This window comes from Pleurodeles waltl, chromosome 11 (assembly GCF_031143425.1).
Source record: "Pleurodeles waltl isolate 20211129_DDA chromosome 11, aPleWal1.hap1.20221129, whole genome shotgun sequence".
NCBI lineage: Eukaryota > Metazoa > Chordata > Amphibia > Caudata > Salamandridae > Pleurodeles > Pleurodeles waltl.
Window position 1 is genome coordinate 608986917 of NC_090450.1, and position 24192 is coordinate 609011108.

The following is a 24192-nucleotide window of genomic DNA, read 5'->3' on the forward strand; positions in this document are numbered from 1 at the left end:
CCATATATTATCTTATGTGTGGACCAACCATACATATATTGATTAAATATACATAACACAATGAGCACTTAAGTTGCACTGGAACAAACATTGATCTACTTAAATATTCATTGATAATTAACAAAGTTAGTCATAACATCTCCCCAAGAATGATTGCCCACATTTAAGTTAGGTCATAACACAATTTGCCCATTTTCTGACATAATCAGTTTATGTTAGTACCCTAGATTTAATCAATATGGTCTAAATCTAGCCATTTAAAAAAATGGTATAGTTCACTATTCTGATCCATACCATCATCCATAGCCCATAATGATTTTTTCTTACATCTATCATTCAATCACCTCCTCTGGGACTGGTCTTTATATGATTAATACCCCAAAATGTGATAATGGGAAGCTCAGATGTTGAGTGTACCTCATTTATATGACTAACCAATGGGGAAGTCTGATTATTATTTCTCAACGTAATCATGTGCTCCTGTATTAACGTTCTTTCAGAGCTCGAATTGTACTGCCCACATATATAGCTCCACAGGCACAAACCAACACATATACTACATATTTCAAGTTGCAATTGATAAAAGAATCTATAAGAAATACGTTGCTACCATTGAAACTGATGTTTCATGTTTTGTGCATCGCTAGACTACACATATTACAATTGCCACATTTATGGAAGCCTTTTTGGGCATCTGGTAGCCATGTTTTTATAGTTTCAATAACGAGTGGTAAATAACTGTTACATACATGATCCCTAATTGTTTTCCTCTTTTATGAATCATTTTGGGTGTCTTTGGAATAATCTGACACGGTGTGGTGTCCTTACTTAGTATATGACAATGTTTAAGTAATATTCTGTAAAGGAAATCACTATCAGTACTGTATGGTGTGCAAAAAAGATGCTGCTTACATTTCTTATGCTAGTTCTTAAGGAGAGAGGATTGGGAAGCTCTAGCAATCCTATCCCTTGCTTTCTTAATAATATCTCTGCAATAGCTCCTTTCTAAGAGTCTCTAAGAGCGGTGATCCAGTTCTAACTCACATATATCTGGATTGCTGCAGTTTCTCTTAATCCTAGACATTTCTCCATAAGGTATTGATATGATCTGACTCACTGGAAGAGCACTAGTAGCATGCACTAATGAGTTGCAAGATGTGGGTTAACAATATAGTCTAGTTTGTATTTTGTTATTGTTACTAGAGATTTCAATTTCCAAAAAGTGAATAAGTCATTTGTTAAATTCCAATGTTATCTGTATAATGAAATAATTCCTATTGAGATAAGTGCAAAACTCCACAAGTATTGTCTCTGACCCTGTCCAGATTAGTAAGACATCATCAATATATCGGCCCCAAAAAAACACGTGTTCTCTTAAGTGAGGGGGACCTTTATGCCATAAGTGCCAGAGCTCAAAATAGCCCATTCATAGATTTGCAATGAGGGAGAAAAGCAAGAATCCATAGCTACTCTCTGGTCTTGTCGAAACCATTGTCCCTCATGGACAAACACATTATTATCCAGATTCAAGTCAATCATGTTGATGAGCATATCAGAATGTTCCATATATGAAGCTGACCTTTTTGGCAAAAAGTATATGACTGCCTCCAAACCCCTGGTTTTTGGAATGCAATTGTATAGAGATGTGGCATCTAATGCCCCCCACATCATGTCTGATGACTATTGAAGGTCCTCTACTTTATTTAATACATCTTTGGTGTCTTGTAGAAAGGAGGTAAAATTCCTCTCCAATGGCTTTAAAAACATATCTACGTACTCTGGGACATTTTCGGTTGGTGATCCTATTCCAGATAAAATTGGGCGGTCCGGTGGTTTAGATTTGTCCCTATATATTTTTGGTAAGACATATATACATGGTATTGTGGGATGAGAATTTAGAAATATGTATACTCCAAAACTGTAATCAAACATGCGTCTTGACACTTTGCAGTTTTGTGCTCAGTCTAGTTGTAGTATTGCCCATAGGATTACCATTTAATTTTACATAGGCTATATTGTCCACTAGTTGGCGACTGATCTCATACACATAATCTTGTCTATCTAATAGGACTATATTGCCTCCCTAGTCGGCCTCTTTGATGATAAGCAACTTATTGTTACTAAGATGTTTGATTGCTAATCTTTCTTGCTTAGACAGATTGTGAGCATTTTGAATGCTTCCTGTATATAACTTGCCTTCTAGTTCATAGAAATCTCTTGTTACCAATTTACCATATATGTCTATTGCATTATCTACTGGAAGACAAGCTGTAAATGTAGATTTAGGTTTCCAAAGTTAGATCCTAGCATATATCTAGGTTTTCTTGTAGCTGTGTTCTCTCACATTGTGAAGTGTTAGTCTCATCCAAAGATAGCAATGCTTGGAAATCATGTAGATCTTCAATTGTATATACATTGATAGGTATGTTGAAGTCATTCGATAGAAGTACCCTTTCTTTCTCAGAAAATAAATTCTGAGTTTCAATTTTCTTAGAAACCTAAACAAATTCATGTGTATTTGTGTTGTATCACAATGAGTGGGTGGACAAAAACCCAGACCTTTGCTGAAGACATTTCTTCCATCTTGTGTCAATGTTTGGATAAATTAACAATGGATATGCAGTCGCCTATTGTAGTATTGTTAGTTGCACTCTCTTCCTGCGTAGAGAGTATACTTAGATGTTTTGGTTCTTGGACCTGGCTCTCATCTGTACTCCCATAGCTTCTCTTGTGTCTGTTCTTCCTTTTCCCCCTACGCATTCTCTTTGAAGATTTGGGGTTGTCTGTTGAGTAAAGTTTCTTTTGTTGCACAGCACGAGTCTTATTGCCTTGCGTAAAAAACAAGAAGAACTAAATTTGTTTTTCCGATTTAAATCTTCAGATTATTAATTTCACTTAACTTTTCATTCAAATTAACAGTTACATATTTTCTTGGACCACTTTCTATTGCAACATGTTTGATTACAGTTAAGGAAGCTCCGCTACCTTTGTTATGTGTCGGTTGTGATGGGGTTTCTCTGCTTAAAATGTACATATCAAAGCAACAGATGTGAAACAAGATGTGCAGTGGGCAGACCATTGTTGCCACATGTTAGGTTTAAGAGTACCGATGGACACCGATCTCATGAAAGTCTTGTGAATATTCACCAATGTTGCAGTTCGTGACACATGATTGATTTCCATTGGGTGTTACATCTTCAACATCATGTGGAATGATGGACTGATGAATTATCTTGCGTTATGAACTTTCATATATCACATACAGATGATCTGGGAGCAGAGAGTCCCACTCCAGACCCCGCAGAGCTGACTTCTTTGAGCCCTATTATTGCATGCTGAACTGCTTGGACTCTGAGAGGTAGGATCTTCTCTGCCCTTGGCCCTTTGTAATGCTTTGCTGGGAGTTATAGATGTTTCCATTGACCCAAAGAAGACTCTTGAAGGAGCTTCTGAAATGCAGATGCCTTCCCTTTTATTTCTTTTTTGCCCACTTTAGTCAGTGGTCTGTTGCCCAAGATTTCCTTTTTCAAAGTTCTTTTAGCCCTTTTTGTCTTTTTTGTCTTTTGCTCCTATGTGTTCTGCCCAGCATGTATTAATCCCTGATTGGCTACTTTGTAGTGTTTTCCCTTGCTTAAACTAGCTAAGTCTGAACAGTGTTTCTTTGCTGTACATCATGGGATTCTTCTGATGTTCTGCATTGTTTTTTGACAAGTGGTTAGTTTTATTAATGTTAGTTCGCCTGAATTTGTTTCATCGCATTGGTCAACCCTCTGTGATTATGTATCTTTATAATTTTGTTTAGCACACTGTCTACATGACATTGAGTCTAAGCTTGTAGTAAAAACCCTTGGACTTGATTCAATACTGGAGTTTTCCTTATAGGGCCACTCTGGGCATACCATTGCCCAAACTGAATTTGTTGTAAGTCTTTGTTTGTCTCCCCATACCCTTATGCTGGGTGCAAAGATCTTCTGACCTCATCAAGCATTGATTCCTGCAAAGTATAAAATGTGTTAGCAAATCTTTGCATGGGAAAAAGTTTGTAGCTAGAAAAAATGACATTGTTTTGAAAGTGTGACAAGAAAAATATGAAGCAACCATAGAAGAGAGGTAAATGTTTGCTTCTGCAAGCTTGGCAATAAATTGTGAAATTTGTTCAGTACTTATAAGCAGCAATCATCCTCACTGTATAGAAACATTTCTTACTACACCCTTCATGCTTTCCTTTCTGTGTGTGTGATTCTCATTGCTGTTCATATATGATGCAAGAAAAGAGAGGGGGGGCTTATGCTGTTCCTTAAATACCATATATGAAATTTGTTGATGTAATATGGAATATGGTATTAGATAGCTATATCCAATCTTATGTGAGTGGGAGTAATCCTAACAGTGATGCAGATGGAGTGACATTTATTTTTGTTACAATCTTGAAAATACCTGCTATTTGTTAGATCTTAAATGTATAACAAATTGTATGGCAAAGTTCTTACAGAAGAAAATTAAGGGCTTTGCCAATTCCAAACAAATATTAGAAGAAACATTTTGAAGATTAGGGTTCCGAAAGACCACAGGCCCATCAGATAGTTAATGTAGATGAGGGATGATAACCCAGAACTGTTGAGGTGGTCCATCTCCCTACAGGGAATGGACTTTACATGGAACACCGCCCTGGTACAGAACACGCCAATGCTGATGGCCTGCCCAGATTTTTCCGCCTCAGTGATGAGAACTCCCATGATGTTTGGTAGTTCTCACGATTTTAGCTAGGGGCAACAGGTGTTAGACCTGGTATCCTTGGCATGGTTTCCCTTGACTATTTGCCTCTGCTTCCCTTATGTTTGACTGTGTGCTGGATTTTCCAATTGCTGATTTTTGGTACTCTGCGCACTTTACCACTGCTGGCAAGTGCTAAAGTGCAAGTGCTCCCTGTGTAAATTGTGACTCTGATTGGTTATCCATGATTGGCATATTTGATTTACTGGTAAATCTCTAGTAAAGTGAACCAGATGTGCCTAAGGTCTGTAAATCAAATGCTACTAAAGTGTCTGAAGCACTGATTGTGTCACCCACATGAGTAGCCCTGTAAACATGTCTCATGTCTGCCATTGCAGTGTCTGTGTGTGCAGTTTTGCACTCCCAATTCAATGTCTGGGTACTGGCAGATTGCCTTGCCTGATGGAGGAAAGAGAGGTCAGCATTTTCAACACCGAAGGGGCACTACCAGCTCTGGGTCATGCCCCATTGGGTTGAAGAATACCATTGCCACCTTTCAGAGGTTGGTCAACCAGATTTTGGCTGGGCTAGAGAATTTCAGCGCAGCCTATCTCGATGATTTTGCAATGTTCAGCTCAAGCAGGGAGGATCACCTGCATCACCTCTGCAAAGTGTTGAAGGCCCTAAAGAAGGCGAGCCTCACTATTAAGGCCAGTAAGTAGCCAACAGGGCAGGGATCTGTGGTTTACCTGGGACACCAGGTAGAGGTTGGCCAGGTTGCCCCCCTACAACCAGAAATTGATGCCATTCTGGTTTGGGGACCCCCCCACCCAAGACCCAGATGGAGGTGAGAATCTTTGTAGGTCTCATTGATTACTACAGGAGATTTGTTAAGGGGTATGGCACCATTGGTGCCCCCTTGACAGAGCTCACTTCCAGGAAGCAGGCCAAGAAAATGACTTGGACTGAGCCTTGTCAGACCGCTTTTGATGCCCTGAAGGCAGATAATGTGCATGGCACCTGTGATGAAAGCACCTGACTTCTCCAAGGAATTGGCTGTGCAGACTGATGCTTCAGAGCATGGTGTGGGGGAAGTTCTAACACAGCTAAATGGAGAGGGCCTGGACCAGCCTGTAGCCTTCATTAGGAGGAATAGAAATATGTTTTATATCTAAGAATAATAAATAGGGATGTAAATAAGTGATCGGTTTGCTTTAGCAAGTGGTCAGGGATGGAAACTTCACTGATGAGATGCAGTAGAAATACTTGAATATGAACTTGTGCGGTAAAGTGTCTGCAGTAAAAATGTGAGCTTTACCTATTTGTGAAACAGAACATTTTGGTACTAAACTGATCACGTCTTGGTTTCAAGATGAGGACACAGTACACCAGAGAAGCACGTTTTTAAAGGTGCTGCAATGAGACAATTTATTTTGGGCTTAAAATGTGAGCACTAAAATTGATAATAGTTAACTTCCTCTTATTGTTAAGTTTACTGTTGCACCCTGAAAAGAATTGCAGGCAGATTTAATCTGTTTTACATTTTTTAATGGTTCCAAGTAATCAGTGTTTCTAACATTAAACTAAACAATTAGTTTGCAAACACTGAATTTTGGCTGGACTGCCTCAAAATAATGATGTCTAGCCTCAACACTTGATGCTTTCCTTTGGACAAATCTGATACAATCACAAGTTTAAGACTTTGTAACAATCTTCATTACAGTCAACAAATTCACAGTTGTTTAGGGAGATGTGTTATGTTAAGTTATTTTATGTTATGGTATGTTATGTTATGTTATGTTAATTCAGAGGAAGATTTTCCTCAACATTATAAGTAGAGTGAAAAAGGTGGTAACCTTTTTTGAATGCTCTGAGGAAACCGCAGCGGGCCTAGTTTTTGTGACCACCAGGATGAGGATCACCTAGTGGAGCTTAGTCAAAGACATGTCTGATTCCATGTGGTCCAGTATCTGTAGCCATGCATTGAACGTGGATAAAATTTGACTTCAATTTAGATTGTGCACAACAAGACAGTATATACAAATTGCAATAGATATTAGCAAGTTCAACAAACAATGGCAAAGCCAAAAGAAATAGTGGGCCTACCTGTTTGACTCGAGCGGCTGGGACGCGGATCACAGGTACTCCCGCAGGCTATTTCCTTTGATGTGAGTGTGACTATAAGGGAACCCCTCCCTCTCTATACTCCCAGACCAGAGGCAATCCGCCTTGAGGCGCAGGGCCTACCCTCAGTACCCTCATGTTCAGCATGCTTTCATGCTTTTCCCTTTAGGGGATCCTTGACCCTGACGAATGCCCCAGACTTTCCAGCTCTTAGCGAGGGCAGAAACATGTTGGTCCCTGACTTTTAGACTCTGTGAGTCATCAATCTCAACTGAGTCCCTAGCATAACTTTTAGCCTTATCTGCATACACCTCCATTAAATTGTTCCCTAATCGTAATAGGTGATTTGTAAGGTTATTTTATTTATCTACGGCCTATCTCAATCTCTATAATTATCCAGTCGGATTTCAATCTCAGCACTCCCTCAGTAGTTCCTTTAACAATGAGGTTGAGTCCACCCAGGTAGTATCATCTTACCTGGGTGGGGCTAGGTGGTCAAATGATGAAGCATGACACTATAATGTGTGTGAGACCACCTAATCCATAAAGGGAACTCCCTCCTGTAGAAACAGACTCATCCACATCCACCCCCCACCTTTATCTCTATGTGGAAATTACATGCTTAGCCAGCGCCCCCTGAACTGGGCTTAACAGTCAAGTTCCTTCCAGTCTCACACCCCACACCTTTAGTGGTTTAATGACTTCCTAGTCTAATCAGGAGCAAGTGTGGGGTTTAAACCACTGCTTACACTCTCTTTTTTGTGTTGTAAGAATAAGATTTTACTTTACATGCAATACGTTAGAAACTAACTGAAATGACAAAAGGTTAACATGAGAATATAGTTAGGTATGTTAATAATATCTTTCTCTACATACAAAAAAATGCTCACCAATTCACTGAAAAAAACAAAAGTTTAATGGCATTATGGTGAGGTGAAACAATCCATTTTAAAATGAAACAAACACTGAAATTCATTAGTTCTAGTTAACTTAGGTAATTGTAACTTGCACCCTTGCATTGCCCTGCTTGGTGTGGCTGCTCTTCTTCCCTCTTGAGCAGCTTGTAAACACTCTTAATTCACTTAGGTTTACATGGGAACGCAGCTTGTCCTGACACTACTCTGGCTACCTAATAATCCCTCATTGCATAATAGTAAGTCATCTATCACCAAGTAAAAGTAACGCATATTTAAGTTATGTGGTGGCATAACTGTATGTATATATTGATATTTTAAATGTTTTACTATACAAGGTATGTCAAAGCCATTAGGGTGGCTTCGTAAGGGGTAAAGGTAAAATAAGTATGTATTTGTGTTAACTTGCTGATATGTTTTATATTTATGAAATTGTGGTTTTTACTCAATGATGTATATTCTACTGTCGACTATATGATGACAGCCTTTCACAAATCAGGCCATGCCAGCATTTTTGAGATGGCACACAACAGTTCATTTGGGCACACGTGGGTGTATTGTATTGTAAGTGCTTAGGGCCTATGGACGAATAAACCATTCAAGGCATCTCTGGCATAGGTGGTCACCAAAAGGAAAATACCTCAGTTGTTACATTTGGGACAGAGGATATTCTGACTGCTCTGAGACCCTGTGAACTTGATTTCTCATACATTTGTATTGCCTAGATGCTGGTGCGATAAACAATGATGAGAATAACATTCATGCCAATTGAATCACAGATTTTTTGTGATAAAAATGATGATAACAATAAGGCTCAAAAGTGTTTTCTATTAATTTTCCTAAATTGTTTATTGATCCATTTTACCACCTTTGTCAAGCTAGTGGTAGATTCATGCACTAAATCCAAGCAAGCATAATTAGGTCTTGCTAGTGCAGGTGTCTTAATAAAAATTATTAATGAGTGTTTATGTATTTAGAATAATACCTTTATGTAGAAAATATGATAACGTAGAAAAATAATGCACACATTTGAAAATGTGATTCTGAAGAATGGCCACCAATGTTACCGAAATGTACTAATCAATTGTTTCATAACATGAAATGTTGAATATATGTTAGACTAATGCAGTAATATGTCGTATTAAGAGTTATGAATTAAGCTTTAGCTTTGTTAATTGTAGGCCTTAACTTAGTGAATGTCTTGGCTTAGTTGCCAGGCCTCATGTACAAGCTGCATTTCTTAGTGTTTAATTAAATAGCTGACCAAGACAGAATAAATTGTGAATTTCTATTGTATTGTTTAAATCTGCTCATAACGGAAGCCTTCCATGAGAACCCACTGCTAGGAGATGATGTTCCTGCCAATGCCACATTTTATGTGTAATACGTGTGAGACTGACTTTCCCAGGACAAGAACAATGAAGATACTGACTAGAGTAGAAGCTGCAACAATATTGTTACCTGACAAGCCGGATGATGAGGAGATCACAAGACAAACCAATCAACGATATGTGAAAGAAGTAATATTAGGATTCGAATATTTGAGATTTGAGTTTTATTGGACAGAGTGCAATCATACGATTAACTGACCAATAGGGATTTGGGGGGGTAGGTTAGGTAACTTTGACTTAATGACACTGCACAGAGGGAAGAGGGCAATTCTGAGCGAAGACAGCTTATTGCCCATTTTTCCTGACTTAAAGGTTACTGCTTTGTTATGCGTCTTGACAAGAGACGTGCTTAACTTTAATGCTTAAAGACTTTTCCCTTTTAAATTCTGATGCTGAATCCCAATGCCTTGCTGATCGACTGATGTCCTGAGGACGAAGACTGATTCTGCTTTGCTGATCCGCCATGAGGATAGGTATATCCAAATTGTGATTATTATGCATATTTTGCTTTTTCTTTCTAGGTACCAACTGCGTGTTTTGATAGAGCCATAGTCAGATGTTTTCCAAATTTGTGCTACTAAATTGTTTTGCATGAAGCCCAACATGCTAATGCTAATCTGATTATAGTTAAAGATCCTCACTAATGAATTATAATAACAGGGACTAACGCTTGATGAATTTCTCTGTTGAACTTCATGTACTTTATTTCATTGACGCAGTTGACTCAGCTACTGAGTTGCACCGTAACTTTAGAATGTGTTGTAGTTCAAGTTTTGGTTAGATTACGCTTTATCCGCCGATTTGGACAGCCAGTATTGTTTCTGTATGCGTTTCATCTGATTTTGAGATTAATCTACATGACCTTGGCATTGTTAACCGGTACGGTGCCTTGGACGAGATCACCTTGTCCTGCACCTGGCCCACAGGGGGAGCGCTAGCGCTCCCCCCGTGGTTCCCCCACCCACACCCCCGGGTCGTGGATGGAAGGCCTTCCCCTTCCACCCCCGACCCCCCCCCTCGGCAATCTGATAACGTCAGCGCGCTCACAGCGCGCCGACGTCATCAAGTATTGCCGAGGATGTGCTGGAAGCCATTTGCTTCCAGCGCGTCGAGGGAAGAGGACCCGAAACAGGTGAGTCCCTCCCTTTTTGAGGGTTTGGGGGGAAAACAGACAAAGGAGAAAAGAAAGGGTTTTTTCCTTTCCCCGTGCCTGTTTTCAGCGGATTCCTGCTCCACAATCGCGGGCGGGGCCCACGATCGTGGAGCAGGAATCCCCACTAGGCGCCAGGGATTATTTGTGAATGGTATTTAGGCGAGCGACCCCTTGGGCAAGGGTCGCTCCCATTGGGGGCTATTTTATTTCCTATTTCGGCCCCCGGGGGGGCGAAAACCACTAGACACCAGGGATTTGATTTTGGTTATGTATTTTGGGAGCGACCCCTTGGGCAAGGGTCGCTCCCATGGGGGGCTATTTTTTTTCATATTTCGGCCCCCCTGAGGGCAGATCGGCCGATTTTTCAGCCGATCTGCCCTCGGGGGGGGGGGGGAGGGGGTGAAAACCAGTAGACACCAGGGAATTTATATATTTCTTATGTTTTTATGTTTTTTGGGAGCGACCCCTTGGCCCCCATGTTTTTTCGGGGCGACCCCAAGCACATATTACATGATATTTGAAATTGGTATTTGGAAGGGAAGCCCTAAACATGACCCTTCCAACTAATGATTCTAGTTAAAATCCAAATTGCAATTTAGTAACATGTTAGCGAATAGCAATTTTGGGCCAAATTTAAGAAAAGTGACGCTGCATCTAATGCAGTGCCACTTTTCTTCCGCCCCCTAACACCACCATGTGTGCACCCTATATATGATACAGTGCACCTTGGGGGTATTAGGAACAATAGCATAAACATTTTTGACACTATTGTGGTGCTTTGCTCCACTACCGTCAAAATTGTAGACACTAGTGGAGCAAAGTACAAGGAGGCCCATTGATTACAATGGGTGTGTCAATTTAATGCCTGCTCTCAGCAGAAGCTAAAAATGATGCCAAAAATGGCACAGTGAAATCTACAAGATTTAATTTCACTATTTTTGTGGGCCTCCTTGTGCCGGAAAGCCACCTTTGCATACATTATGCATGGCACATGCATAATGTGGTGCAAATAGTTACAAAGTGGTGCAATGTATGCATTGTGCCACTTTGTAAATATGGCACGGGGAAAAGGACACCTTAGCTCTGCCTCAGCATCAAAACAATTATGCTAAGTGGCACTTAAGTGGCACAAGGGGCTCTTAAATCTGCCCCTTGGTTTCATACACACAGATTCTGGCCCTTAATGTCTACCCCTGTCTCCTGAAGGGCAGCACAGGAGGCAGCCCTCTGGCGATAGACTCAAGATGTGGCAAAGTCTAAACTGACAATACATGTCCTAATTGTGAGTGGGAGGTTGAATTCCAGCATGTGAGATAAGTCTTATCCACACACACCAAAATTGTAAGTGTAGTGGTTATAGCTGCAGCATCTGCCATTTTTCTTGGTATATTTCTGGAGGACCAAAGTTTACGAGGTAGAAATGAGTGGTAAATACAGATGCATGCAAAATTTGATGTAGTAAGCACTGAATTCTGCTTGTTATCTATTATATTCTGAGGTAAAAATTGAAATTCACTTTGTGTTATTTAGTACACACTATCTTCTTGTGCTGCTAAAGATCAGAGACCTGGTTGATAGAATCGGTGCAGTGAAAACCTCACATATATCCGCCCCACTCGCATTCAGGTCACAGAGTCTATTTCACCCGTTTGGTGGGGAGCAGTGCTAGGTGGGAAATGTTATTTGGGATCGTTTTCCCAAAGATTTATCAAACGGAGGATCTGAAAAAGTTTCCAAAAGTGACTGGGGTAATATTTCAAATAGCTGCCACAGGGGTGCAGGAGTGTACTACAATAAGACTGGTAGACATTTGTTTACCAGAGGTTCAACATTTGCTTTGCTTAAAATTTTAATGTTCTGTAAAACATGTCCCCACCATTGATTACAATTTGTTCATCTATTCCATAAGGTTTTAATATATATACATTTGTTTTTGGAAATGCCATTAATTTTAATCACTTTCATATTGCATATTATATACGTAACTATACATTCAGCATACTATATATGTAATAAGTGACTCAGCATCATCAATACTACCTGAAACGTTATAGAAGAATCCTGTCAAAATAAACTGTTTTAAGTGATTCCTAGCAGGGTGCACAGAGAATGATACCAAATAAAGCACCCACGTTTCCTTTCGGAAACTTGATTGGCGGCCTGCCAGTAGAAGAAACAGATCTTTTCCAACCACATGGAATCAGCTCAATCAGCTCAAACCTGTGGTAGAAACTGAGTTTTAACTTAGTGCTCCCAGAGTTCCCTTAATACATACAACCTTAAGAATTAAGCGCATCCCTAAGAAATGAGTGACTCGTTTTTAGATATTGCTCATTTTAACTGGACCAGCTGATAAGCTCTTAAACTCCATATATGCGTTTGTGTGCAAAATATTACCAACCTAAATAAGTAGCAAAAGGTAATGCTGCCTTCCGTACACTGCACTGGCCAGCAGATTGGAAACAATAAAAACACAGCCGGACTCATTTCGGAGCTCTCAGGCCAGGATACTGTGCTGATGGGGCCACCTGGAGCTTGCCCCCCCCCCCTTTGTTACGCCACTGCCTGTATTGTATTGCACAAGCAAAGCCCCTCTACAGCATAGAACACTCACCATCTGCAGAGCCCTGCTCACAGAGATGACGATACCTTTACCAGATGGTCTTCCCTTCCGTAATACACATTCATTTAGATAGTTTTAGCTCATGTAAAACAAGGGCAATTTAGCGGTAGAGTTCTTGTGCTGGAGTGTTGAGCCCAATATAACCGTAGGATATTGTTCCTATCAGAGTTTTTCATTTGGTTTATAATTATACAGACCAACTGCTTGTATGGCTCAGGGTGCCTTAATTTAAATATATGCAAATATTATTTTTGCATTTTACTGATAATCCCCAAAGGGCAGGGAATTAACTGCACTTCACTACCCCATTAGAAGAGTCAAAAGCGTGAAGCAATCTCTGCTATGGCAGCTTCCAGATGGTATTTGTACAATGAAATTCTGAAATGCGTTTGCTAATTCCAGTTCTTGATGTTTGTAAGCGAGACAGTACGATTCTTTTCTCTTTAAAAAAAAGCAGTGTGTTAGAACATTTTATGTCCTCATGCAAAAAGGCCCTAACAATAATTCGGGTGTTACAGTGGGGTCATATTACCGAAGATGGACATATGGATTCTGGTGGGTAACCCCTCCCTGCCCCATTCCAAAACAAGTTATTCCTTCAAGAAGTGGGAATCACTTGAATAACTTAAAACCCATGATTGTGTTTCTTTCCGTGAACTGCGTCTTCAGGACAGAAGTGGGTGTGGCAGACACCAGATTGTCATATGTCCTATTCTAGCTCCAGTCATCAAGTATTTGGTGAAAATGCAACATTCCCTAAATTATTACAGGAGCCATTAAATATTCTAACTTCAGTCCTGAAACACTTTGGGGAAAGTTAAAAATCACCTAAGTATTTTGCAAAAACGTTGAAAGATAATATATTTGGATAGTGAAAAGTGCTACCGTGAGGAAGCAGCCTAAGGCAAAAACAATATGAAAAATGTACATGCTAATACCATTCCGTATGAAATGATGACACATTTTCGATTCCATTATGTCCTTCTTTAACATTACCATGGAATCATGTTATGCAGTAATTGATAGCGTGAAAGGTCAGTATAAGCTCCCAAAAAACTTTAGAGACCAAGGGGGTGATTCTAAGCTTGGCGGGCGGCGGTAGCCGCCCGCCAAGCGGGAACCGCCAGAAGACCGTACCGCGGTCAAAAGACCGCGGCGGTCATTCTGGGTTTCGCACTGGGCTGGCGGGCGACCGCCGAAAGTCCGCCCGCCAGCCCAGCGGGAAACACCCTTCCCACGAGGACGCCGGCTCAGAATGGAGCCGGCGGAGTGGGAAGGTGCGACGGGTGCAGTTGCACCCGTCGCGAATTTCAGTGTCTGCAAAGCAGACACTGAAATTCTTCGTGGGGCCCTCTTACGGGGGCCCCTGCAGTGCCCATGCCATTGGCATGGGCACTGCAGGGGCCCCCAGGGGACCCGCGGCACCCCCTACCGCCATCCTGTTCCTGGCGGGTCTCAGGATGGCGGTAGGGGGTGTCAGAATCCCCATGGCGGCGGAGCGCGCTCCGCCGCCATGGAGGATTCTCATGGGCAGCGGGAAGTCTGCGGTACACCGCGACTTTCCGTTTCTGGCCGCGGCTGAACCGCCGCGGTCAGAATGCCCAGCGGTGCACCGCCAGCCTGTTGGCGGTGCTACCGCCAACCTCCACCATGGCGGTAATTACCGCCAGGGTCAGAATGACCCCCCAAATCTCTAGCTCTGGTGCAAGTGGCCATTGACTTACCTGTGATTAACCATCTGACAAATTATGAGGTCAGGTGGGGTCAGACTCCATACAGAGGGTAAACCTATGAACCAAAAGAAGGCGCAAAAGAGAAGGAAGTGCACTGTTGTGGAAACAGAAGACAGAACCGCACCGCTTCTTACCCCTTTCCAGTCTTACTTCAAGAGGCCAGGCAGCACTGGCAAGTTTGCCTTTCTAAAAGACCCAACTGCTGTCATCTACTCAAATCCTGACGATATTGAGGGTTTCCCAACTCCAATGGCCCCTCAAATACTGGGCTCCATGCAAATGCAGCAGGGTGCATCTGCTGACAACATTTCCGACTGTACATCACCAAACCCTGCTTGTTCAACGATTTGCTGAGCCTCAGACCAACATCTGAAATCAGAATCCCCTCTTCAAAAGTCTGTAGATAAGCAGTCTGTGTCGGACTTAGAGTTTGAGCAACCAGCAGGTCCACAGGGTTCGAGGAGGGTCTTTAGTAATGCTCTGACTCAAAAGAAGCTGCAGGCGAATAGCATTATGATCAAGGCTCTGGTTCATATTCCAACTACCTTGGCTCACTGCATTGGGCGGCAGAATATCCAATTGATTACAACCACAACAGATAACCCAGGTAGGCCACAGCTGCCAACTACTCCCTAAGACCAGACTGAGGCAATTAGGGACCCACTGTCCAATGTAATCCACCAGCAGTGGACTCCCATGTTGCGTCAAAATCTAGACACGCCAGGGCTCAAAGAGGGCCCTAAAGCCTGCAGTGGTCCACTTACCTCCAAGTTGGAAGACTCCTGGTTACAATCAATTTCCATAACAAACAATGAGGATCTAGTTCAGGCTTTGGAACTGAGAACCTTTGTTATGCCAAACACCAAAGAGCAGCATCTGGCTCCGTTATCATGGCAACAGGAGGCAATACTTTGCTCTGCCAAACCTCAACAGAAAAAGGTACCTACCCCGATTATTGAGATCTCAAGCGGTTGGAGCGATTTACTATATGATGCAGGCTCTCCAACCAAGGGACTAAATGAACTCAGCAACATGGGCATTCCAGGTAGTCGTGCCAGTAATAAATGGACCCTTCCAGATAGTAGCAACAGAGCTAACCCTTCCAAAGGTCAATTTCAAGATGACCTTAACAGTCTTAAGATAGGAGATCTTACTGGGCTTCATTCTTTGCTATTAAATGCCCTGCACACTTCAACTACAGTGCTTAATATGCAATCGGATAAATGAGGTATGCAAATTTACCTAATGAACATCATGGCAACACATATTGCTGACCGTAAACTAGATAAGTTAGGCAATTGCTCGTCTGTCCTAAAGGCCACAACTGAGCCTCATCAAGACTCCTGTAAATGTGGTCCAATTACCGACAAGTTGAGTACGCTGCCTACCATCTTAACAAATATAGTAGATTAATTTAAAATAAACTAGAGTGAGACCCATCTACCCAATTATATAATTAAGCAATTAATTCATCTAAAGCCTAAACAAACTAAACCTGGAAGAGAATTCTATGACCAATATCCTGACCGATCAGTAACAATGTTGGGAAGGATTTGGGCACGAACACCACTTGCTTAAATTCTAACCTAAAAGGTCAGAGTAACCCACCAACATCTTTGGACACTTGTAACATCCCTCTGACTAATAAACTGGGAGATCAGACGCCTCAGCCCGTGTTTCCTAGAACAAAGCACCCTGACGAACCATATGCACTGATGCCTAAGCCTCCAACCAAAAGACAAAAAAAACGAGCTAGAAAGGCCAGGAAAAAAATCCATGGTGAGGTCAGTGGCAGTAAGTTCTACCCTATAGTTACAGTGCAAGCAAAGCTGCTGACAATGAATTATCCCCCCTCAAGACAATTGCAGGGACCTATATCTTTGAAACCTCTATGGCCAAGGGAGTAAATGGCTTTTGTCAGTTAATTGATGACAATATACAACCACCACTTTCTCCCCATCACATAAAACATGTGGTGCACAGGATGACAGAACAACACCCATCTAATCCATCTTGTCTGGATAGGAGGGATGTAATGCAGAATGTCTCGCTTTCATGTAAAAAATCAGAAATACAAGGATGCTCGACGACTGTGGCAGCAACCAAGCCAGCACACATAGGCAGTAAGTAGTCGGAGGGGCAGCTCAGTTATTTACCATCCCCGAAGGATTTCTCAAAGTTGCCGTTAATAATAACAATGGATCCAATTGTGGGCACACAGGTAGAGGCACTGGGAACAAAGATACGACCAGGGAATCTGGCCCCTATAGCAAATATAAAGCTGCCTGCTCAAGAAGACCTCTTGCAAAGTGCAGTCGATTACATGGGTGTCAATGTGGGTGACTTGCAGAGAGACAAGCCACATTTACAGAAACATTGCGGCCTAGCACAAGAAAGTCTGTTCACCAGTTCAGTGTATCATCACCCTGTGCAAAGTGTTCACTCCGTAGTGCTCAGAGCACCCAGCTCAGGGAAAATATAACAGAATCAATCCCAAATTCAAATTACATTCTAGTGGTAATAATCAGTAATGAGCAGGGTCTTACAACAACAAAAGTAAAGATTCAAAATACACAAACTTCTACAGTGGATTTGCAATATAATTCTCTTCCAGTCAGTCAAGTGGGCTGTCCTACTACTGGTCCAAAATGGAGAACAGCAACAGACCAAATTGCTGGTGAAATCAGCAGTACATGCAATTACAGGTCACACTTCCCAACTTCAGCATAACAATAATTCGCCAAACAGCTGGGAATCAAGGCAAATCAAACTAACTCCACATTACATGTCACAAGGCCAACAAGATACTTTAAACAGGGGCAACATCCTGAGGCTGCTAGCCGAGTTGCTGTTGTCCCCGAACATAGAATATACACACTTAATATTGGTGGAATGTCTTCCTAGTAGCGACCACCAGCGTCCAGAACAAACACTCACCACTTGGAGATCAACGGCAATCCCCACATTGAATTTGGATGCCAAAAAACAGTTTGAGGCCTGGGGGATAGCCCTTTCAAAATCACCAAAGGCACGCTACCCTTTTCCCTTACTGGCTACTGACCCGAAGACAGAAAACCACCACTCTGGTTTCCTGGGTTGTGTACCCGAACTGGGAATGCAAGCAACTGAGCCCTGGAAGAGGCAGCAAGAGAGGAAGGAAACCATGTTAAAACCTGTGCACGAACTTCCAAATACTCGTAATTATGCACCTGCAATCCAACAGTCACAGAAGGATTCTTATGTAGAATGGAGGTGGACTGCTTACACTTTAAACGCAGCAAGGAACAACTGACTCCAAAATCATAACCCAAAAAATATAAAACAGGGGAATGCCGTAAATATTTTGTCCTGGAACATCCCTGGAGCAAAAAGTATCATCTCAGAGGGCTTCCAAATAGCAACTAGCCACAACTACAAATTAATTATATTGCAAGAAACATGACTAATAGACCCTATTCATCTAGGTGGTGACATACTACATGATATCAGTGCCGTGAAACCAAATAGATTTGGCAGACTGACTGGAGGACTAGCAACCGACGTTCCGACGGCGCTATGTGCAATAATTGAGCAACTGGAACTCTCAACTGATGATTTGCAGGTCATCAAACTCAGCTTTGGAGACAATCATCAAGCAGCTCATTTTGTTCTATTTAACATCTACACCCATCCATGGAAAATCTGCAAAGCCCAGCTTTTCAAGAAAATACTGAACAAAATTGCGGAAATAAGATATGCCCACCCAACCTGGGATATTCTAGTGACGGGAGACTTTAATGCACATTTAATTCATACGCCAGACCCCGACGTACAGCTGACCGCAGAAAATGCTCTATGGTCATTCCTGCCTCAAGTCCCTCAACTACGGGAGAAACCGTATGGTATGGGCAGAAAACTGGTAGACACATTGGAAAATCTTGGCATGAGGGTCCTTAATGTTAGAACTAAAAAGGATACGCCTCAAGGTTACACCTATTATAACTCGAAGGTGGGCTCAACAATAGATTACACTGCTGGGAACCCTTCTCTGTTGCCTCGAGTGAGAAAATTCAAAATTGAAACCACCCTTCAAAGTGATCATTTATTCCAGCATATAGAACTGAATCTGAATACCCCACATTTTATGCCAGTCACTGTAGACCTTGGTATTCTTGTATCCATCAACTTTAAAAGTCTGTCCTGGTCAGAGAACTCACTACCGAAGATTAGCACCAAGATAAAAACCTTATACCAAACTGCAATTGTTTTACACACCTCAGCAGCGGAAGTGTGGACCACCTTTCTGGCTACATTATCCTCACACAGTCATTCTGTATCAGAATCACATAGAATACGATGGAAAGGCAGTATCTCTAGTGAGTAAGAAGGGACGCAGGAAGGTAAAGCATTGACATTCTCATTTTTCGCCCTCGCCAAAAGGTTGAATGGGCCATCTTATAAAGCCCAATTGTCTGTTATGTCCTACAAACTTTTAACAGCCATTAGGTATGGAAGTACAGACCTTCATGGGAAAGACTCCTTAATTTTGGACCGGCAACAAAAAAAATCTATAAACAAGTTTTTGTCTCCTCCGTATCGCTTCTCCCTCACAAAGTAGGCTAGGGTTTGGTCTCAAACAACAACAGCTAGGCAGGAAATTTCATACAAATAAGACCTGGTATAAAATAAGAGGAAATAAAATGAGCCTGTTACTTGCAGCCTTATGGAATTCTGTAGCCAAAGATCCACAGTCAGTATACAATATGTATCTACAGCGCTCTCTGCAAGAGAGTCAAATGACACACTTATGGGTCTCTAATATGTCATACTCCTTTTTTGCTGTGCACTAAAAAGAGAAGTTAGGCTGCAATCCTTACTGGAGGACAAATGCAAACTTGCAGGCTAATCGCATGATTGGATTGTTATGCATAATTATAGCAGTTTAGTACCAGCACAGAAATGTTGATTTCAACATTTCCAGTGCACTTTAAATACCAGCTACTTGCCATGTGACTAGGGTCACTGCTATCTCTAGTGGATCAACCAACATGGAAGAATGGGGGTGAGATGTTATGCAGGCTATGCAACGCCAGAAAAGAGGACATGGTTCATCTGATTTGTATCTTCCCCGCCCTAAGAGGAGTACGCCGTCAACTGTTAAAACCAGTTTTTATCATGAGTGGGATCCGCTCCTGTCGGCCGGCAGTAATGAAAGTGTTTGATCCAACCGAACCGCAGATAAATTGTAGGCTTGTGAGATTTCTAGACTTGCAAGCTAAATATTTAACTGTCTGTCCATGAATGTTATTTTGTAGCAAATTCTAGTATACCATGAGGATTTAATGACCTCTTCTGCATAAATGGTATTGTTTTATTAGGTTACATGAATTTTATATTTTAATGAATATTAAGTGTGTAGTGTACAGGTCAAAAGATGTGACCAAGCAATAAGTACGGGTTTTGTAATCTAGAGGATTCAATTGTAACCATGCCCATTGAAGAGTCTGAGTACTTCTCCTCTCCCTTCGCTGGCTCCTCACTTTTGATCAGCTTAAAACCTATAGCACTAAGAATGATTTTATCGGATTCATGTAAAGTATTATCTAGCGAATGCAGGTGTTTCTATTTGCGCTTCATATTTAGCAAATTTTGTAGCACTTTAATAAGACTTGAGGTTCATAATAGTTTTACCACTTCTGTCCAAAATGTCAAGTATTGCGTTGAAATTCATGGATTGTTCTTAAGCATGTTGTTGCAGTGACCATGTGTTCCGTTGTCTTTGCTAAGATTATAATTAATCATGCAAATAAAGATTACATACATATTGCAGTGTTCTAAAAACAATGAATGCCAATAGGATGTATATTGCTAGGATGTTTATTACAATGTTTATTAGTAGCCTTTACTTACTACATACACACAGAGAGCATCACATTTGACATCAGATATCACATTATTAGTGAAAAGACACATAGCATCGATGATCTCTATCACCTTCATTTGCCATGATTATTGATGTGTCTAAAGGCTCTCAGACAAAAAGAAATTCCTGTTAAGTGGAATCTTAGGACAGGGATTCTGGGCTAACAGTGGCCAGGGCCCTGTTTCCTGCAGGGCCATATAAATTCAGAGCTCAGGATGCGGGTGAGCAGCACAACAAGATATACGATGCAAGTGGTCAAGTCTTTATTCTACGCTGAGAGCCTGCTGGTCATACCTGAAAGTTGTCCCCTACAGTCTCTAAATGCAAGTAGGCACGAGGACATAAGCAGTGCAGTGGCAGGTATTGTAGTATGTCTTTACAAGTTTCTGATTATACTATGAGTTCTCTTCAACTGAATATTTGTGAAGGATCATTTTGATATCTGATCTTATTAGGTGGCAATATGTTCAATTAATTTACTTTTCTTTTTCTGTGTCTATAAAGTACACTTTTGCAATAGGTGATACATAGCAAAATGCCTCAGTGTGTCACCAATCACAACCAGGGTGATTTTAATTAATTCTGTGAGACTTCTCTACTTGGAACATGTTGATTGCACATGAGTAGTTGGGCATTTATTGCAGGATTTTTTTCTGATCAATCTGTAATCTGTGGTGCCATTTGCCAGTTCATTTGTGGAGGTGTAAGTGACCTCTGAGGCTATAAAGCCATTTCTGCAATGCTACTTATCTAAGTATTCCTTGGACTATTGGGGACTTTTCATGCTTCTTTCTTGTTATTGAAAACTACAAAGCATGTCACCTGGTTGAAGCCCCTTGTACGTGATACCGGAAGAAGAAAATATTGTGTAACCAGGCAATATTTACTGGGAATGTTACTGTGCATGCAGTCAATCTGTAATAGGAGTTAAGAGTGAAGGAGGTGTCAATGAAGTGTATGTATTATGTGAGTGTGTCTTAAGATGAAAAAGATTCAGAAACAATAAAACAATTGAGACTACCATATAATTCTATTTATCAGAAAACTAGTAGATCCTACATATCACCTCTAAAAGAAAATACACAAAAAGGAACTTCATTTTTCTTTTGATATAAGATTTTTTAGGCGAAGCAGTACAAATTACATCTGAAACACACAATGTTTTGGAGCAAATCGCAAACAATAATAACTTGCCACATGAATTACTCCTGTTATAGAATATATCTAAAAATCACATTATTTGGCACATTTTACTATATTATCATGTCACAGCTGGGGCTGTTCTCAGAAAGAATGTAATTGAAAAACATTTAATCAAAACAGTCAAGTTTACTTCTAAATAGAGCAGGACTTTGTTATGAACAATCTAATAGATTTTCTTTACAGGGTATTTGTTCGCTGAGAGCTTGTATTCCAATATAAACCTATCATCATACTTCTTAGAAAGTATAAAACACCACTTAGATTATATGCTCACTAATATTCAACGACAGTTTACATCAAGTGAATTTGCTCTCTACATTCGGAAACGATTTAGGAATGCTTACAAAACATAGGCTCAATTGGTAAATATCACATTCAAGAACACCAAAGTCCTGTGAAGGAAAGACAACATGGTGTATAGTGATACAGTAATCCACATTCACAAATCATCAAAAGAACTGTTAGGAATTGAGTCTCTAGTTGGCAGAGGTATGCACCATGTCTAAGTAGGGACCAAAATCCTGGTCAGGGCAAGACAATTACACACAGTAAATTAACCTGTTCTCACCCTCTGGTAACTTGGCACAGAGAAGACAGGCTTAAGTTGAGAGGCAAGGTGTAAAGTATTTGTGCAGCACTTGAAACAGTAACACAGTGAAAATGCCAAACCTAGTTAGAATAATAATCTTATGTATAGGAGTAAAACAAGACCAAATGACAAAAAAGTAGAGGTAGGGATTTACATTTTTAAAGAATATATGCAATTGCAGTGATGAAAAGCTTAAAGTACCAACTGGGGGGGTCTGGTCACGCTAGACTAGGTAAATACAAAGTTCAGGCCGACCAAGATGAACCATGGGCCAGTTACAGGGACCAACCTTGTCCTGCTGACAAAGTACCTTGTGGGGGGGGGGGGTGTGGCGTCTTCGTAGAAGATCTGATGCAAGGAGCAGAGCGGCAATTTGAAGGTGATGATCTGCGCATTCAAAGATATGTCATTGTCGAGCCATGCAGTCAATAATTCTTGAGCAGTGATGCAGCTTTGAGCCCCTTGTGAAGGAGACAATGAGTTGACATTGGGCAGCACAGTTGGCGATGCAAAGGTAATACACAATGTCGGCATTGAGGCAAGATGAAGCACTTTCAATCGGTGCAGTAATGTCAATGCATGGAGTCTGCTGGATCAGCACAGAGAAACTCACTTCCAAGGGCCCAGAACTGGATTGGCACCACTTGGCAGGGCAGGACTCACAGTTGGCAGAGTCCAGCAGTTGTAGCAAAGCTGAATGAAGTCTTTGAAGTCTCTGAGTCTTCAGAACGGGAGGGAAGCCACCAAGCCCTTGAAGTCATTTTGGTTCTTAGGAGCTAGAGATGTAGGTCTCACTCCCAGGCAAGGAAGGCAGCAGGCAGCAAGGCAGCAGGCAGCAAGGCAGGCAGAGCAAAGAAGGAGTCCAGCAAAGTCCAGTAGAGTTCAAGCAGAGTGGCACCCCTTTTAGTAGCACAGCATTCCTCCTTCTTCGCAGAATGTCTTCAGTTCCAGAAGTGTACAGATGTGATAGGGTCAGAGGTCTAGTACCTATACCCAATTGTACCTTTGAAGTCGGGGTGACTTCAAAGAAGGGTCTTTGAAGTGTACAAAGTCCCTACCCTCCCTGTCCTGGCTCCAGAAACACTACAGGAGGCTATGTAGCCCTTTATGAGGGCTCAGGCCAACCCATTCAGGTGTGTCAGCTCTTCCCTCCCATCTTGCTCAAGATGGGACATCAACATACAAATGCCCCACCTAGTCACACGTAAGTTCCCTTTGTTTGCAGCTAGCTGGAGGGAATGCACAAGAGCACAGTGGTGACTCACCCAGACATGTATTTAGAGACAGGCAGAAGGCACTAAATAATTTAAAGTAAGAACTTGCCAACTTTCTAAAAGAGCCATTTTCAGAATTACAATTTAAAATCCGACTTCATCATAAGCTGTGATTTTAAATTTTGACTTTAGAGATAATGAACTTGGGGTCCCAGCTCTTCCTAATTGGAAATTACTCTTTAAAAGGGTAATAAGGAACTCCCAATGTTAACCTATGGGAGAGATAGGCTTTGCAGCAGTGAAAAATGAATTTAAGGGTTTTTTCACTATCTGGACATGTACAACTCTAAAGAGCATGCCCAACTTTTTATATACACTGCACCCTGCCTCTGGGGCTGCTCAGGGCCTCCCTTAGTGATGACATATGTATTAAAAAAGACAATCTGAGCCTGGCAAAAGGGTTAACTTGGCAGGCCGACATGGCAATATAGAACTGCACTAATAGGCTCAGCAATGTCAGGCCTGAGCCATGTACGAAGGACTACTGCAGTGAGTGGCACAGTCATTGCTGAAAGCCCAATAGCATTTAATGTACAGTCCCTGGGCACAGGTAGTGAAATTTACTAAGAACTT

The 24192-nt window shown here is 41.4% G+C and overlaps 1 protein-coding gene across 1 annotated transcript in view; it reads right to left on the bottom strand.

Moving 5' to 3' along the window:
* Positions 1-24192, bottom strand: part of ZMAT4 (zinc finger matrin-type 4) — a 2235770-nt gene that overhangs the window by 1904913 nt on the left and 306665 nt on the right. The window lies entirely within an intron of this gene.